At 46.7% G+C, this 14,648-nt stretch overlaps 1 non-coding gene across 1 annotated transcript; it reads right to left on the bottom strand.

Moving 5' to 3' along the window:
- Nucleotides 1–13,960: 13,960 nt before the first annotated feature.
- Nucleotides 13,961–14,034, bottom strand: TRNAN-GUU (transfer RNA asparagine (anticodon GUU)). Its single transcript has one exon. It is a non-coding gene; the product is annotated as a tRNA-Asn (tRNA).
- Between the last annotated feature and the right edge of the window lie 614 nt (nucleotides 14,035–14,648).

Raw genomic sequence — 14,648 nt, 5'->3', positions numbered from 1 at the left:
ATATGTAATCTTATAATAATGTAAATGGAGTTGATAAATTCCTTTTAACAACTCTTCCTCTTTTCTTTTTTTCTTAATTTATTTATTTTTTATTTCTAACCTAAAGCTCTTTAGACTAGGGGAATTTATATGGCCCAACGACAAAGTTAGGGTTAGCATAAAGAATCGTTGGAACCAACATCCATATATTTGTACACATAGACATCAACCCCATCAACCCAGATACATTTTAAATCATATAAAACACTACATTTTAACTTATTTATCTAAACATGTTAAATGAGTTGACGGGTTATAGCCAAGTTGTAAACGTGTTGAAAAAATGGTTTAACGGATCATAAATAGGCTGACAAGTCGACATGTATTATTAAATGGTCTAAACATGTCAACCTGAACATGACCAATTTATAACTACAAGATCGGAGGGTAATCAGTGACCATTCATAAGTTGTGTACAAGGTTATGATGGCAGACCGCATATGACCATGCAAAACTGCTATAGGGCTGAAGAAACGTGGATCTACTCACTGGTAGCAGATCTACTTTCCTCGGGTGTGATTATACTATTTCACCGATGGTTCGTCTGGATCAATGTTCTTCCACCTACAAAACGAACAGCGCCGTTACTTACCCCTCAGAAAGGGACAGAGGGGTCCTCTTTGGGGTAACCCTCCGGCGTGAGAATAAGTATGTGTAGGAGAAGATAATAATGTGAGAGTAAGGGAATTGGGAGAGTATTGCTTAATAGCTGAATATTGTATGTTACTCCGTATGATTATGTGATTGTCTCTCTGTGTATGAGAAAGTAACTGACCAGGGCTGCCTGTCAGTGAATGTAATTGAATATGCTTCAATGTGAATCAATGCTTGTAACTGTCAATGATTGAGTATGAATGTCTCCATCAAAGTGGAGTTGATGCTGTATTTATAGTGCTAGGGTTTCCACTGATTGGGCTCAGCCTCGTTGGCCTCCTCCAATCGCACTGCGCCACGTGTCTTCTGGGACACCTGGCGCTTTCTCGTTGGTTGTAATCACGTGGTAGCACATGTGTCATGCTGAGTTGTCGACCTTTCATTTGGCAGCTGTCAACATCAGCATATTCTCATTCCTTAAAAAGATACCTTCTGGAAGGTTGTCTGATGTGCACAATCAAAGTTGCCCTAATCCTGATTTGGATAAGGACGAGGTTGACTATGTGCATGTGTGATATGCGCCCATCCTGAGGATGCGCGAGGTCTTCTCTTTATTCTCACGCGCAGATATTTCATGCGCAGATGCGATACGCACAAGCATGTAATACGCGTCACGCGCGGATGCCCCACGCGCAGCTGCGCCATGCGCAACTGTGATATGGGTGGGCATGTATGATGCGCGAGCATGTGATATGCGCCGCGCGCGGATGCGCCACGCACGATGTGATATGCATAAGCATATATGATGCGTGAGCATGTGATACGCGCGAGCATATGTGATGCATGAGCACATGTGATGCGTGAGCATATGTGATGCTTGAGCATATGTGATATGTGCAAGCATGTGATGCTTGAGCATAAGTTTTGGCTTTGTGCCTTGATAATATCTTTGATTTCTAATGTCTTGTATATATCTTGTGGGTTGACCCGCCCCGCTCGATGTTGAGGCGGGTACATACCTCTTCAAGCCCCCCCAGTCTAATGTGTGTCTTATCTCGCGCGAGCGCGGTAAGATAGATATTAGACTTACTGATTTGGTCTTTTAAAAGGGGTTTTGTCGTTTTCTTGGTTGTTTCCATCGTTGCGCGAAGTTCTATCCATTTGGTTGAAACGAAGGGTCCAAACACGTGGTTAGTTGGTGGTGACGTGCGCCGTAAACGTGTCAGACGTTTCGTGTGCTCGAGGTGCTACAGTTGCCTTTCATGTCCCCTCGCACAGCTGTCTTGAACACGTGTCGCGCTCGCATTGGTTAGCACCTGCGAGTGGGGGCGCGTCTCTGCTCCGTGGCAGGTCCGTTACGTTTTCATGTCCCCTCAAACAGTGTCAAGGACACGTGCCGCGACCACGTTGGCTTACAGCTGCGAGTGGGGGCGCGTGAAATCCGATCAGTTGCCAAATTTCTCTCTCCTGGGCCTATAAAAGCAGGCCCTTAAGAAATTTTCTATCTTCATCTTCATTGTTGCAAATTTTCGAATTTCTGCCTTTCATATTCTGATTTGAGTGTATTCATCGTTTCGAATCCTCGATTATCTGCTGCTGTAGTTGTATGTCTGATAGTTCAGACTCCTCTAACCCCTCAATCACCTCTATTGCCTCTCGAAGACGCCGTGTGAAATCTGTGGTGATGTCGACATTGAAGCAAAAGGGCAAGGGGAAGAGGGTTGTTGAGACCACATCGGAGGAAGTAAGGAGGACCAAGGTGGTGAGGAGGTGGAATGAAATCCCCTGCAAATTGAGGCAGGCTGATCTTGACAGCCTTATCGCCTCTCAGGGCTTTCCCACCCTGTTTGGCTGCATGTTGCCTGAGGCCGGGCAATCGGCGGCGGACCCGCCTGCCGGTTATATATCCTTATATAGCCATTTTTTCACCCACTGCAACCTTCGTCTCCCGATGACAAGGTTTGTGGGTGCACTGCTGCAGTTCTATGGGATTCATATATCCCAAGTCCATCCTTTTGGACTTGTGCGCATGACTCACTTTGAGTTCATGTGCAAATCCCAGCGCGAGGAGCCTACCCCTCGGCGCTTTCAGTATTTTTACAAGCCCAAGATCCAAGACAATTGGTTCTCTTTTATTCCTCGCAGTCAGAAGGTGAAGTGCTCCACTGTTTCATTCAAGAGCCTTCATGACTGGTCTGAGAGGTTCTTCTACATTAGGGCTGGTGTAATCCCCATCCGCATGACGATGCGCGCAATCGATTCTGCACCCGCGGATGCGGATGTTATTAAGAACCCAACCGGCGCCTGGGTTAAGAAACTGACCGCCGAACCATCCCCCGCGAAGAAAATTCGCGAGGAGGCGCTGGTGGGGGTCGGCATGAGTAAGCTATGGGCCGACAGCGCGCTTGAGCCCGTTATCCAAGTCGACGGGTTGTGTAAGTTTATTTCATTGCTTTATTTCTTTTTCTGCGCGAACATAATTCTTTTGCTGATATCACTTGACTTGTTTTTGCGCAGTCACCAAGGATTATATCCACGACGCTTATGATGATCAAGTGGAGGGTGGCTCCGTCGTGCTTGGCGCTGGGGAGGTTGGTTTCCCAGATCGCTTCGATGACATGTTCATCCCAGTGGATCTGGAATTTGACTTTGATAGCGACGCGCCTGGTAAGCCTTCGCACTTATGCTCATTCCTTTAGAATACCAAAGTTTATTAACAGTTCTGTTGTTTGTATTTGTAGATGCGCTCGAAAACTACGAGCTGGAGCTCGCGGAAGAGGAGGAGGAGGAAGAGGAGGCGCCCGTACTGAAGCGCAAAGCTAAGGGGAAATCTGGCGCAGGGGGCAGTAAGAGACAGAAGAAAGATGACACCCCTGTCGCTCATCCCCATGCTCAAACGAAGGGACCTGAGGAAACCCAGGTGTTTACCACCAAGGTTTCTTTAGCTTCCCTGCCTGTGAAAGTGGGCAGACCTCCTGTCCACTTGAGGTATGGTGGCGTGCCCTCCTCCCTTCGCGCGGCTGAAGAGAGAAGCAGTGTCGCGCATGCGACAGGTATACTTTGCTTATCTTCATCTGATTGAATTATTATTAAACCTTTGCTCCTTTGAATGTTTGCAGGACCGGCGACGGTCGCAGATCAGCCGCAGGCGCCACAAGGTGCTGAGGCTTCGCCGGGGGCTGCTTCGAAGTCCCCTGTTCTACCCTCTGAAAAGGGTAGAATGAACTTTATGGCGATGTTCGCCGCGCGAACAGAATTGCGCCAAGGTATGTTTTACACATTTGTCTTTTGAATTTTTTCTTTTGGATCCAGTCATAAACCAATTTTCCTTGTTGATTTGTTCATAGGAGTTGTAGCTGGCGTACAAGTTGCTGACGACACTCCTGGCGCCGTTGCCGGCGCCGCTGGTTCTGCTCCTGCTCCTGCTAGTGCTGAGTCTCCCCTTATTGGGATTACAAAGGAGCAGGAAGCCATATTGCGCGCCGAAATGGCGACGCCGAGACCTCCCTCGCCTCCTCCTACTCGCAGCCCTCCCCGCGAAACTGGTTTGGAGCCCTCCAGGTCGCAGGAGAAGAGGCCTATTGAAGAAGATGAGGAGGATGAGGGGGCTCAAGCTGAGGACTCCTTGGGAGACCGCGCCAGCCCTGCGATGCCACAAGACTTCGCAGCGCAGACTTCAGGTGGGGCTGGCGCTGACTTTCCTGCTTCATCCCCGCAGGTATGTTTTTATTTGTTGCTCCGCTGCGCGTACCTCCATATAAGTATGTTTTATGACTTAGAACATTTCTTGTTTTTTGCAGGGAGGTGACCACGTTTACCGCCCGAGATGGAATATCAATGAAGACAGTTCCTTCCAATCCATGGGCGTATGCGAGGACTTCTGGGCTCATGCCGTGCCTCCTACTGAAAGGAGGTATCAGGAGGAGCGCACCCGCGCGGACTTGCTGAATGACCATATTTTCGCTGGGTCGGCTTTCTTTGCTGCCTCCCAGGAGCTTCGTCGTGATTATATTAAAGTACGCGATGCTCTTGTGGAAGCCCAGCGAGAGGCTAAGGTGGCCGCCTGGAACCTTTCTGATGCTCGCGCACGAGCTGAGAAACTCCAGGCGGAGCTCAGCGAAAACCGAGCAAGTTCCAACACCGCCTTTATTAAGCGCGGGCATGAGCTCCAAGCTGCGCGGGAGAAGCAGCAGGTGGCAGAGGCCGAAGTTGCCAAGTACGCGCGGAGAGTGCGTGTCTTGGAACAGCAGGCGGAGGCGCGTGACCAAGCTATCGTCCAGAGTATCACTGAGAAATCATCACTGGAGAGCGAGGTTGCGCGCCTGAAGAAGTATTTGGCGGCCGCGCAGGCCGATAGAGATGAGGCCCTGGCGACGGCAGCGTCTAGCCAGGAAGCACTTGATGCTGCGCAGGCGGAGAAAGAAGAAATTTTGGCGGCAGCAGCGTCTGATAGAGAGGAGCTAAAAAAGACCAAGGAAACTGTGGAGTTATTAAACTCCCAGGTTCCTGCCCTCGAGACGTCTGTTGCTGGCCTTGCGCAGGATCGCCAATGGCTGGTGTCACAGGGCATGACTCGTTGCGCTTTGGCGATGAAATATTCTGGCGAGTTTCAGGCCCTTGTGATGGACTGCAATGCTGCCGCGCGCTTGGTGGGTCGAGCTGAAGGGTTTACGGATGGGTATGAATATGGTATGTTGAAGAAGAACCCATCCGAGTACCCTTGCAAGAGCGACGCGGCCTGCGCGGACATGGCCGCGGTGGGGGAGAAGTATATGAGTACTCCCATCCCCATCCTTGTGCAGGTACCTTGACCTTAATGAGTTTTTCTTGATTAATTTTCCAAGTGTTTTGTACTCAATACTTTTCTATTGATTTGCAGATTGCTGCGCTTGCTGACCAGCCCGACCTCGGCGCGCTAAAGAAGTTGCTCGATGAATGCGAGGGGGCTGGTGGCGATGATGGTGGCGCGGGGGATGTTGCCCCTGCCAGCGGTTCTGGCGCGGCGAAAGAATATGCTCCTGAGACCGTCGTGATAGAAGACTCCATTGAGGAGGAAGAACTTAACTATGGTCAGTTTGGAGATGAGGAGCGGGCCGCGCCAGATGCTGCGGGAGATGATGAGGGTGATGAAGTGGCTGACGTCGACGTGGAGACTTGAGAAGCCCTTCATCTTTCTAAATTTTTTTTTTTTGTTTTTTGTTATACTTGTAATTTGTAACTCATCATACTTGTAAATTTCAATGCTATGGAATGAAATTTGTTTTTCCTTTTTTACTTCTTGCGCATTTCCATTCATCTCTTCATGTTTGCTTGTATAGATATAAGATATGCTTGCACGTTAAAATAAGAACAAGGTTGTAAGGAAATTATTCACTTAACCATAGTCCTATTTTGTAAGTGGTTTCGCAGTATCTTGTTTATGCTGACACGCGCGATGACTTTTCACTATTCCTTTTTTGCGCCTCGTTTTCGCGCGTTTTTTATATGGAATTATGAGTTTTAGCCATTACATGTCAGCATGTGTTACTCAGATATCCACTATTATTCCGTGCGCGACCTCGACCTGAGACCTCAACAACTATGATTTGGCATGTACTTTGCCTTAGTTGTGTTTAGGGATTTTTATGATCAGGCTGCGCGGGATGTAAGATGGATGTTTGTGAGTGTTTTGAGCTAAGGCTCTTTGTTTTGGGCTAAGGCCCTGACGTTTTTAGAGTTAAGACTCGTTAACGTGTTTGAGCTAAGGCTCGCGCATGTATGTTTTACTTCGTTTTATTTTGGTTTGAAGTCAATATAGTGTTGTCATATTGCTCCAAATTAATAAAGGAAGTGTGAAACATGTATGCAAAGGTAATAGAACAAATATTGAAAGATAGCGCGAATCATCATTCATGATGGCTTAAAAGCCTTGATTACATATTTGAATTTTTACATGAAGCATTTTCTAAGTTGTGCTGCATTCCATGCGCGCGGCATCTTTTTTCCATTCAAATCTTTTAAAGCATACGCGCCTTTCCCCAATTCTTCTGAGATTTGATAAGGTCCCTCCCAATTGGGGGACATTTTTCCTGGGGGTATAGCGCGGCTAGCTTCATTGTTTCGAAGGACAAAATCATTTTTCTTGAAGTGGCATTCTTTAACGCGCTGATTATAATATTTTTCCATCTTTTTCTTGTATTTGGCTTCATTGATGATAGCCGCTTCTCTGCGCCCTTCAAGCAAGTTGAGGTCCAATCTTCTTTCGCGCTCGTTATCAGTCTTGCTCATCATGAGTACCCTATGGGATGGGCATCCAATTTCTGCTGGGATCATAGCCTCTGTCCCATAGGTTAGGCTGAACGGGGATTCGTCATTGCTAGTTTTGCTTAATGTCCTGTGCGCCCACAGGACATTAGGTAACTCTTCGACCCAAGAATGGGATTCCCCCTCCAACCTTTTCTTCAGCCCATTTAACAAACTTTGATTTGCGCGTTCCACTTGTCCATTCCCCTGAGGGTGATAGACTGAAGTGAAAATTTGGTTAATGCGCAATTCTTTGAGCCATCTGGAAATCTTCTTGTCAGTGAATTGCTTGCCATTATCACTAACAATTTCCATGGGCAAGCCAAAACGGCTTATGATGTGGCTCCAGATAAACTGCTTCATTGCGTCGGCCGTTATTTTTGCTAGTGGCTTGGCTTCAACCCATTTTGTAAAATAGTCTACTGCCACAACCAAAAATTTTACTCGCCCAGGCGCCTGCGGTAGGGGACCCACAATGTCGATTGCCCATTTGTGGAAAGGCCATGCTGAGGTTACCGGAATCAAGTTGTTCTTTGGCCGCATGGTGTTTGGCGCATAGCTCTGACATGCTTTGCACTTTTGGATCTCTTTTAAAGCGTCCAAGTACATGCCTGGCCAATAGTAGCCTGCGCTCATTGCCTTGGCAACCACCATGCGCGGGCCAGCATGAATTCCACAGATTCCTTCGTGTATCTCTCTGATCACATAGCTTGCTTCCTCAGCATCCAAGCATTTCATGAGCGGTCCAAGATAAGAGCGTCGATATAATGTACCGTCAAGTAGTTCATAGTTCTGCGCCTTGTGTCTTATCTTCCTCGCTTGTGCGCGATCATCTGGTACCTTTCCCTCCTTCAAGAATTCCATTATTGGAGTTATCCATGATGAAGGGGTTGTATGGGTTACCAAGACAGACTTCGCTACCACCGACGGGTTGCTCATTACTTCTACCCTGACATCTTTGCCAAAGTGATCAAAACTGGTTGATGCCATCTTACTCAGCGCATCTGCAGATTTGTTTTCACTGCGCGGAATATGAATGATTCTGAAGCTGTCAAATTGGTCAGTGAGCTTTTTCGCCTGCTCTAGATATAGAGGCATGGTGTTCTCCTTGGCATCATAAAGGCCATTGACCTGTGCTGCTACCAAGTACGAATCAACATGGGCCTCTAGCTTCTTAACTCCAAACTTGCGCGCAATGCGCAGACCAGCCAGCAGGGCTTCATATTCAGCCTCATTGTTGGTACTCTTGAAGTCCAACCTAATAGCATAAGTATATTCATGATTATCAGGGTCCACCAGTTTGAGGCCCGCGCCGGATCCTTCGCTGTTGGAGGCTCCATCAGTGAATAGCCTCCAAACATCTTCTTCATCATTTGCTCGCGGAGGATCTACCTCGCGCTGAGCTTCTTCAATCTTTCCCTCTGGGATTTCCGTGATGAAATCCGCCAGAACTTGACCCTTTATTGCTGGACGGGGCTTATAGGTGATCGTGTGTTCACCTAATTCCAGCGCCCACTTTGTCAGCCTTCCGGAGAGCGCGGGGCGTCGCAATACTTGCTGGATGTTGTAACCAGTCAGAACTTCAATAGGATGACCATTGAAGTATCTATGAAGTTTGCGCGACGCGTGTGTTAGTGACAAAACTAACCTTTCCATGATGGAATAGCGCGTCTCAGGGTCTGTCAGCACCCGACTCACATAGTATATTGGCGTTTGGATCCCCTTGCGATCCACCAATAATACTGCGCCGATGGCGCGGTCTCCAGCTGACAAGTACAATGTTAGGGTTTCGCCAGGAAGTGGAGCTGTGAGCGCGGGCAGCTTTATGAGACATTCTTTTATCTCACTGAAAGCTTGCTCAGCCTCAGGCGTCCACTTGAATTGGCTCTTCTTCAAGCAGTTCCTCAAAGTGTTAACGAATGGAGTAGATTTGCTGGCGTGGTTCGCTAGGAACCTGTTGATTGACACCAATCTACCATTCAGCTTCTGAACCTCTTTCATGGTGGATGGTGAAGGCATGTCAAGGATGGCTTCCACCTTTTCAGGGTTCACCTCGAAACCATCCTTAGTGACCATTACACCAAGAAATTTCCCCTCTTCCACGCCGAAAGTACATTTGCTCGGGTTGAGCTTCATGTTAACTTCCGTTAGGCGCTGAAGAGTTTCCTCGATGTCTTTGAGCATTTGTCTCTCCTCCCTGCTCTTGATCACCAAATCATCAACGTAGACTTCCAGATTTCTTCCAATTTGTTCATTGAAAACCGAATCCATAAGTCTCTGATAGGTGGCGCCCGCATTCTTTAAACCAAAGGGCATTTTTGTGTAACAGAAAACACCCTTGTCGGTTCTGAAGGCAGTCTTGTCTTCGTCTTGTGGTGCCATTTGAATCTGGTGATAGCCTTTGTAGGCATCCAGGAAACATTTGAGCTTGAATGGCGCCATGGATTCCACCTTTGCGTCGATGTTTGGGAGGGGGTAACAGTCTTTCGGACATGCTTTGTTGAGGTCCTTGAAGTCAATACACATCCTCCATGACCCGTTGCTTTTCTTTACCATCACAGGATTGGCTACCCACGTCTGGTATCGGATCGGGCGGATGATGTTTGCGCGCAACAGGTCCTCAACTTGCTCATTCATGACCCTCGCCTTTTCATCCCCCATGATTCTCTTTTTCTGAGCAATTGGCTCCACCGACTTGAACGTGTTAAGAGAATGTTGCGCCAAGTCTCGCGGGACCCCAGTCATATCGGAGTGTTGCCACGCGAAGACTGACGTGTATTTTGTGAGCAACTTTTTCATTCTCAATCTCGTTTCGTCTGAAATGGTAGCGCCAATTGTGACCGTTTGCTCTGGGAATTTTGGGTTTAAAATCCACTTCTCTGGCGCATTGTCCGCCATTGGAAGTTTCATTCTCCCTTCCCGCGGCGTACTTGTCACTGCGCACAAGTGATCGCGGTAAACAAATGTGACGCCTGTTGGTGTCGGGAACCCCAATGCGCCGTGCGCTGGCGACGGTACAACATTAAATTGGGCAATCGTTCCCCTACCCAGGATCATATTGTGGCAGGACGTGGTGGGCAAGACCAAGAAGTTGACAACTTCGGCTCGCTTGTGCTCATCATCCCCCATAGTTAGTTCAAACTGAATCTGACCAAGGGGATGGATGATTTCATTTGAAACACCACAGATTGGTGCGTTCACAATTTCGAGCCGCGCTTGGTCTGCCGGGTCTAACTTTCTGAAACACTGCTCATACATAATGTCAGATTCACTTCCAGTGTCCACCAGGACTTTTGACACTTCGTAATGAGCAATGTGTGTGGTGATGACGAGAGGACTGCTTATTGAAGGGCCTCCCCTGATTCTTGGGAAGATAACTTGCTGCTCGCGCCAATCTCCGTTGATTTGCGCGCTTCTCTTTTTTGACGTCTGCCCTTGTCGTCCCCCCTCAGCCACACAGATTCTTTTGTATTTCTTGTTGGCAGAGGCTCCTTCCGGTTGCTCGTCTTCTATTCTTGGGTTTTTAACCAAGTGAGCCAGCCTGCCTGATTTTACATCCTTCTCGATCGCATCCTTTAGATGATGGCATGCGTCGGTGTTGTGGCCCGGGGACCTGTGAAATTCACAATATTTGCCACTGTTTTGCGGTCCCTTGTAGTGTAGTTGCTTGGGGGGCTTGAATTGGACATTCTCAGTACTTAACACCTGTGCAGGTGTTTTAGTGAGGGGAGTCCATATTCTTGGGAGAGGTCTGCTAGGATCTCTGCCGCCCTCCCTCTTGTCACCCTCCCCGCGATTACGAACATCTTTTTGGGGCTGGGGTGAGCTTGGTTGCGTTTGCTTTTCTGCGGAAGAAAAACTTGTTGGTTGCAACCTGGACCATACAGAGTTCTGTTTGGCCCTCTTCTCTTTGCTGCGCGGTGATTCAGCCTGATGCGCTCTTTCTCTTGCCCTATCTTGGGCAATCTGTTTTTCGTTTCTCGCGAAGACTCGCGATGCTTCCATTAGTTTTGCCCAAGTGGTGGGCATACCATCTCTGCTTACGAGAGCTCGGCGGAGTTGATCGCTGCGCGCGCCTTGTATAAAAGCCACGCGCAGGAGTTGCTCGGTTATACCCCCGATTGCCAGAGACTCCTGATTGAAACGAGTGATGTAGTCCTCAATCGTTTCATCATTCCTGCGCACGCAGTGCATGATGTCATCAGGATCGCGCGTGTGTCTGCGCTGCTGTACGAAGTGGGCCTGGAACTTTTCCAATAGTTCCTCGAACCCATCAATTTGCCCAGTCGGCAAGCTCTCGAACCAGACACGCGCCGCGCCCGTAAGGCAGCGGGCAAACATGTGACACCATGTTGGCATCGTCCAGCTCTCTAGGTTTCCCGTGTTATAGAAACCTTGCAAAAAGTCATCTGGATCTGTTGTGCCATCATATTTGCCCAGACCACTTGGCATCTTGGTCTTGTGCTGGATGGGGGCCTTAGCGATGCGCTCAGTAAATTTTGAGTGCTTCACTAAGATGGCCGGCCTGTACGGCGTGGTTACGTCCACTTGCCCCCTCACTGGCGGGCTGTACGGCATGTGCAGATCCAGATCTGCTCTGGCTCCAGGCGCCATGTTCACAGGCGCGCGGAGTTGTGAGCCTCCTGCATGAGTATCACGTGTCTTCCTCATGCTATGCACTTCTTCATCACTGAACTCAGTTTGTGCAGTGTGAACAGAATGTCCGTCTTCCGGCGCGCGCGGCCTTTTTGTAGTCTGCTTATCAAACGCTTGCCTTTGTGTTTGGTCGGCTGGCTTTTTCTGTTTGACCATTTCATTGTACTTTTCCATTAGACGCCGCTGCTCGCTTATGAGCCATTCTTTAGGATCATTAGCTTCATCTTCTGGACCCATTGGTCCTTTTTGTTTTGCGCCGGCAAGATTTTGTAACGTGAGATCGTCTGGAGGAGTTTCAGTCTGCCCGTGAGGAGTTGTGATGAAGGGACGGCTACTGGTGGGGCGCGTAGAATTACGCGGCCCCCTCAGGAACTGCTGTCCCTCATTAACATCCCCACGTTCAATATCCTCCAGAACTTGATCAACGTTATGAATGCCAGAAACCATGGTGATTGATTTTTTTTTTTTTTTTTGTAGATCTGATGAGATCTGATTGCCGTTTGTAACAGTGGATGGCGCCAATGAAGAAACGTGGATCTACTCACTGGTAGCAGATCTACTTTCCTCGGGTGTGATTATACTATTTCACCGATGGTTCGTCTGGATCAATGTTCTTCCACCTACAAAACGAACAGCGCCGTTACTTACCCCTCAGAAAGGGACAGAGGGGTCCTCTTTGGGGTAACCCTCCGGCGTGAGAATAAGTATGTGTAGGAGAAGATAATAATGTGAGAGTAAGGGAATTGGGAGAGTATTGCTTAATAGCTGAATACTGTATGTTACTCCGTATGATTATGTGATTGTCTCTCTGTGTATGAGAAAGTAACTGACCAGGGCTGCCTGTCAGTGAATGTAATTGAATATGCTTCAATGTGAATCAATGCTTGTAACTGTCAATGATTGAGTATGAATGTCTCCATCAAAGTGGAGTTAATGCTGTATTTATAGTGCTAGGGTTTCCACTGATTGGGCTCAGCCTCGTTGGCCTCCTCCAATCGCACTGCGCCACGTGTCTTCTGGGACACCTGGCGCTTTCTCGTTGGTTGTAATCACGTGGTAGCACATGTGTCATGCTGAGTTGTCGACCTTTCATTTGGCAGCTGTCAACATCAGCATATTCTCATTCCTTAAAAAGATACCTTCTGGAAGGTTGTCTGATGTACACAATCAAAGTTGCCCTAATCCTGATTTGGATAAGGACGAGGTTGACTATGTGCATGTGTGATATGCGCCCATCCTGAGGATGCGCGAGGTCTTCTCTTTATTCTCACGCGCAGATATTTCATGCGCAGATGCGATACGCACAAGCATGTAATACGCGTCACGCGCGGATGCCCCACGCGCAGCTGCGCCATGCGCAACTGTGATATGGGTGGGCATGTATGATGCGCGAGCATGTGATATGCGCCGCGCGCGGATGCGCCACGCACGATGTGATATGCATAAGCATATATGATGCGTGAGCATGTGATACGCGCGAGCATATGTGATGCATGAGCACATGTGATGCGTGAGCATATGTGATATGTGCAAGCATGTGATGCTTGAGCATAAGTTTTGGCTTTGTGCCTTGATAATATCTTTGATTTCTAATGTCTTGTATATATCTTGTGGGTTGACCCGCCCCGCTCGATGTTGAGGCGGGTACATACCTCTTCAAGGGCCAAGGCTAAAAGTGATGCACCTGCAGTTGTTTGTGTTGTTATGGCTGGTGGTCCTATTGATGTTACTTTTGCAAATAAGATGCATACAATGATACAAAAACATTCATTCTATTTTATGGGTCGGGTATTTGGGTCAAGCTTGCTCAAGTAGACCAGAATCCAAAAAAATTTGTTAGTTAAAGCCAAATTTACATTTTCAAGAAGATTTTAAAAAAATAGTCACATACACACCAACATTTTTCAATCCCCTGTTATCTGTAAGCAGGTCTAGTAATGAGTAAACTATGTATCTTTATATATATATATATATATATATATATATATATAAGTTTATTGTCAATTACGAAAATGAAAATACAAGTTATTGACCTCAAAAGTCAACAACTATTATAGTTCATTTGTGGCAAAACCAAATACTTAAAAGGGATGTGGACGTCTGGACGAGAGTATGAGACCCATATGATGAAGGTGAGGACTGATGGTGGCGGGCGGTGAGAGGAGAGAAAATATGATTGTGGTATCGAATTTGGGTCTTTACTAAAGAACTCAAGATTTTCTACCACTAGGTGGTAAGTGGGGATGTGAAAAACAACTAAACCATGGCATCATCTAATGTCGGATGCTTCTTATAATTATTGAAAATGATGTGATTAGTATTGGTAGCGCTGATTTAGTGGGTGGAATAAAAAACTTAGTTTTATGACAAAAATATAATAGAAAATACACGCTAGAAGGAGGGCTTGAACCTCCGACCTTGTGGTTAACAGCCACACGCTCTAACCAACTGAGCTATTCCAGCATTTTGATCTTGTCTTTAAGTTTAATTTATTTATACATACCTTGATTTAAGAAATAAATGAAAAAAATTCCGTGTTATGTTCTCGTGATAATATGTATTAAGAAAATGATGTCACTAGCTTATGAGTCATGCAATTGGAAAAAAAAAAGACCATTGACACATGGAACAATAAAAGAAATAAGAAATATTTAAGTCACTTATCAAGTATTGGAAAACCAAACAAACTTTTAGACGTGTATATCATTGTTTTAGTATTTTTTTTTAAACAACGATTTTCATTTTAACTAGATTTATATGTGTTTTGCGGTCACACCGAGGGTTCTTAAGAAAAAACTTCCCTTATTTTTCTAGAACATTTATTGTGAAACTATTTTTTTTCCAAAAAACCAATATATTAAAAACGAAAAAGGAAATCTTCCTATCAGAAGTGAGAAGCCCGAACATACAGAAAATGATAAAAGACAAAATATAAAAGAGTTAAAAACTGAACCGAAAACATACAAGTTACACCGAGAAATTTTCAAAGTTGAACTGGTAATTAATTAGGGGTGTTGATGATTCGGTTCGAATCCGTAAAACCGCCCAAACTGATTATCGGTTTGGTTTCATGGTTG

This window comes from Bidens hawaiensis, unplaced genomic scaffold, assembly GCF_021521415.1.
Source record: "Bidens hawaiensis isolate Kalapana, Puna unplaced genomic scaffold, B.hawaiensis_p1.1 tig00019904_1, whole genome shotgun sequence".
NCBI classification, from domain to species: domain Eukaryota; kingdom Viridiplantae; phylum Streptophyta; class Magnoliopsida; order Asterales; family Asteraceae; genus Bidens; species Bidens hawaiensis.
This window is presented reverse-complemented; position numbering and strand designations above follow the sequence as displayed.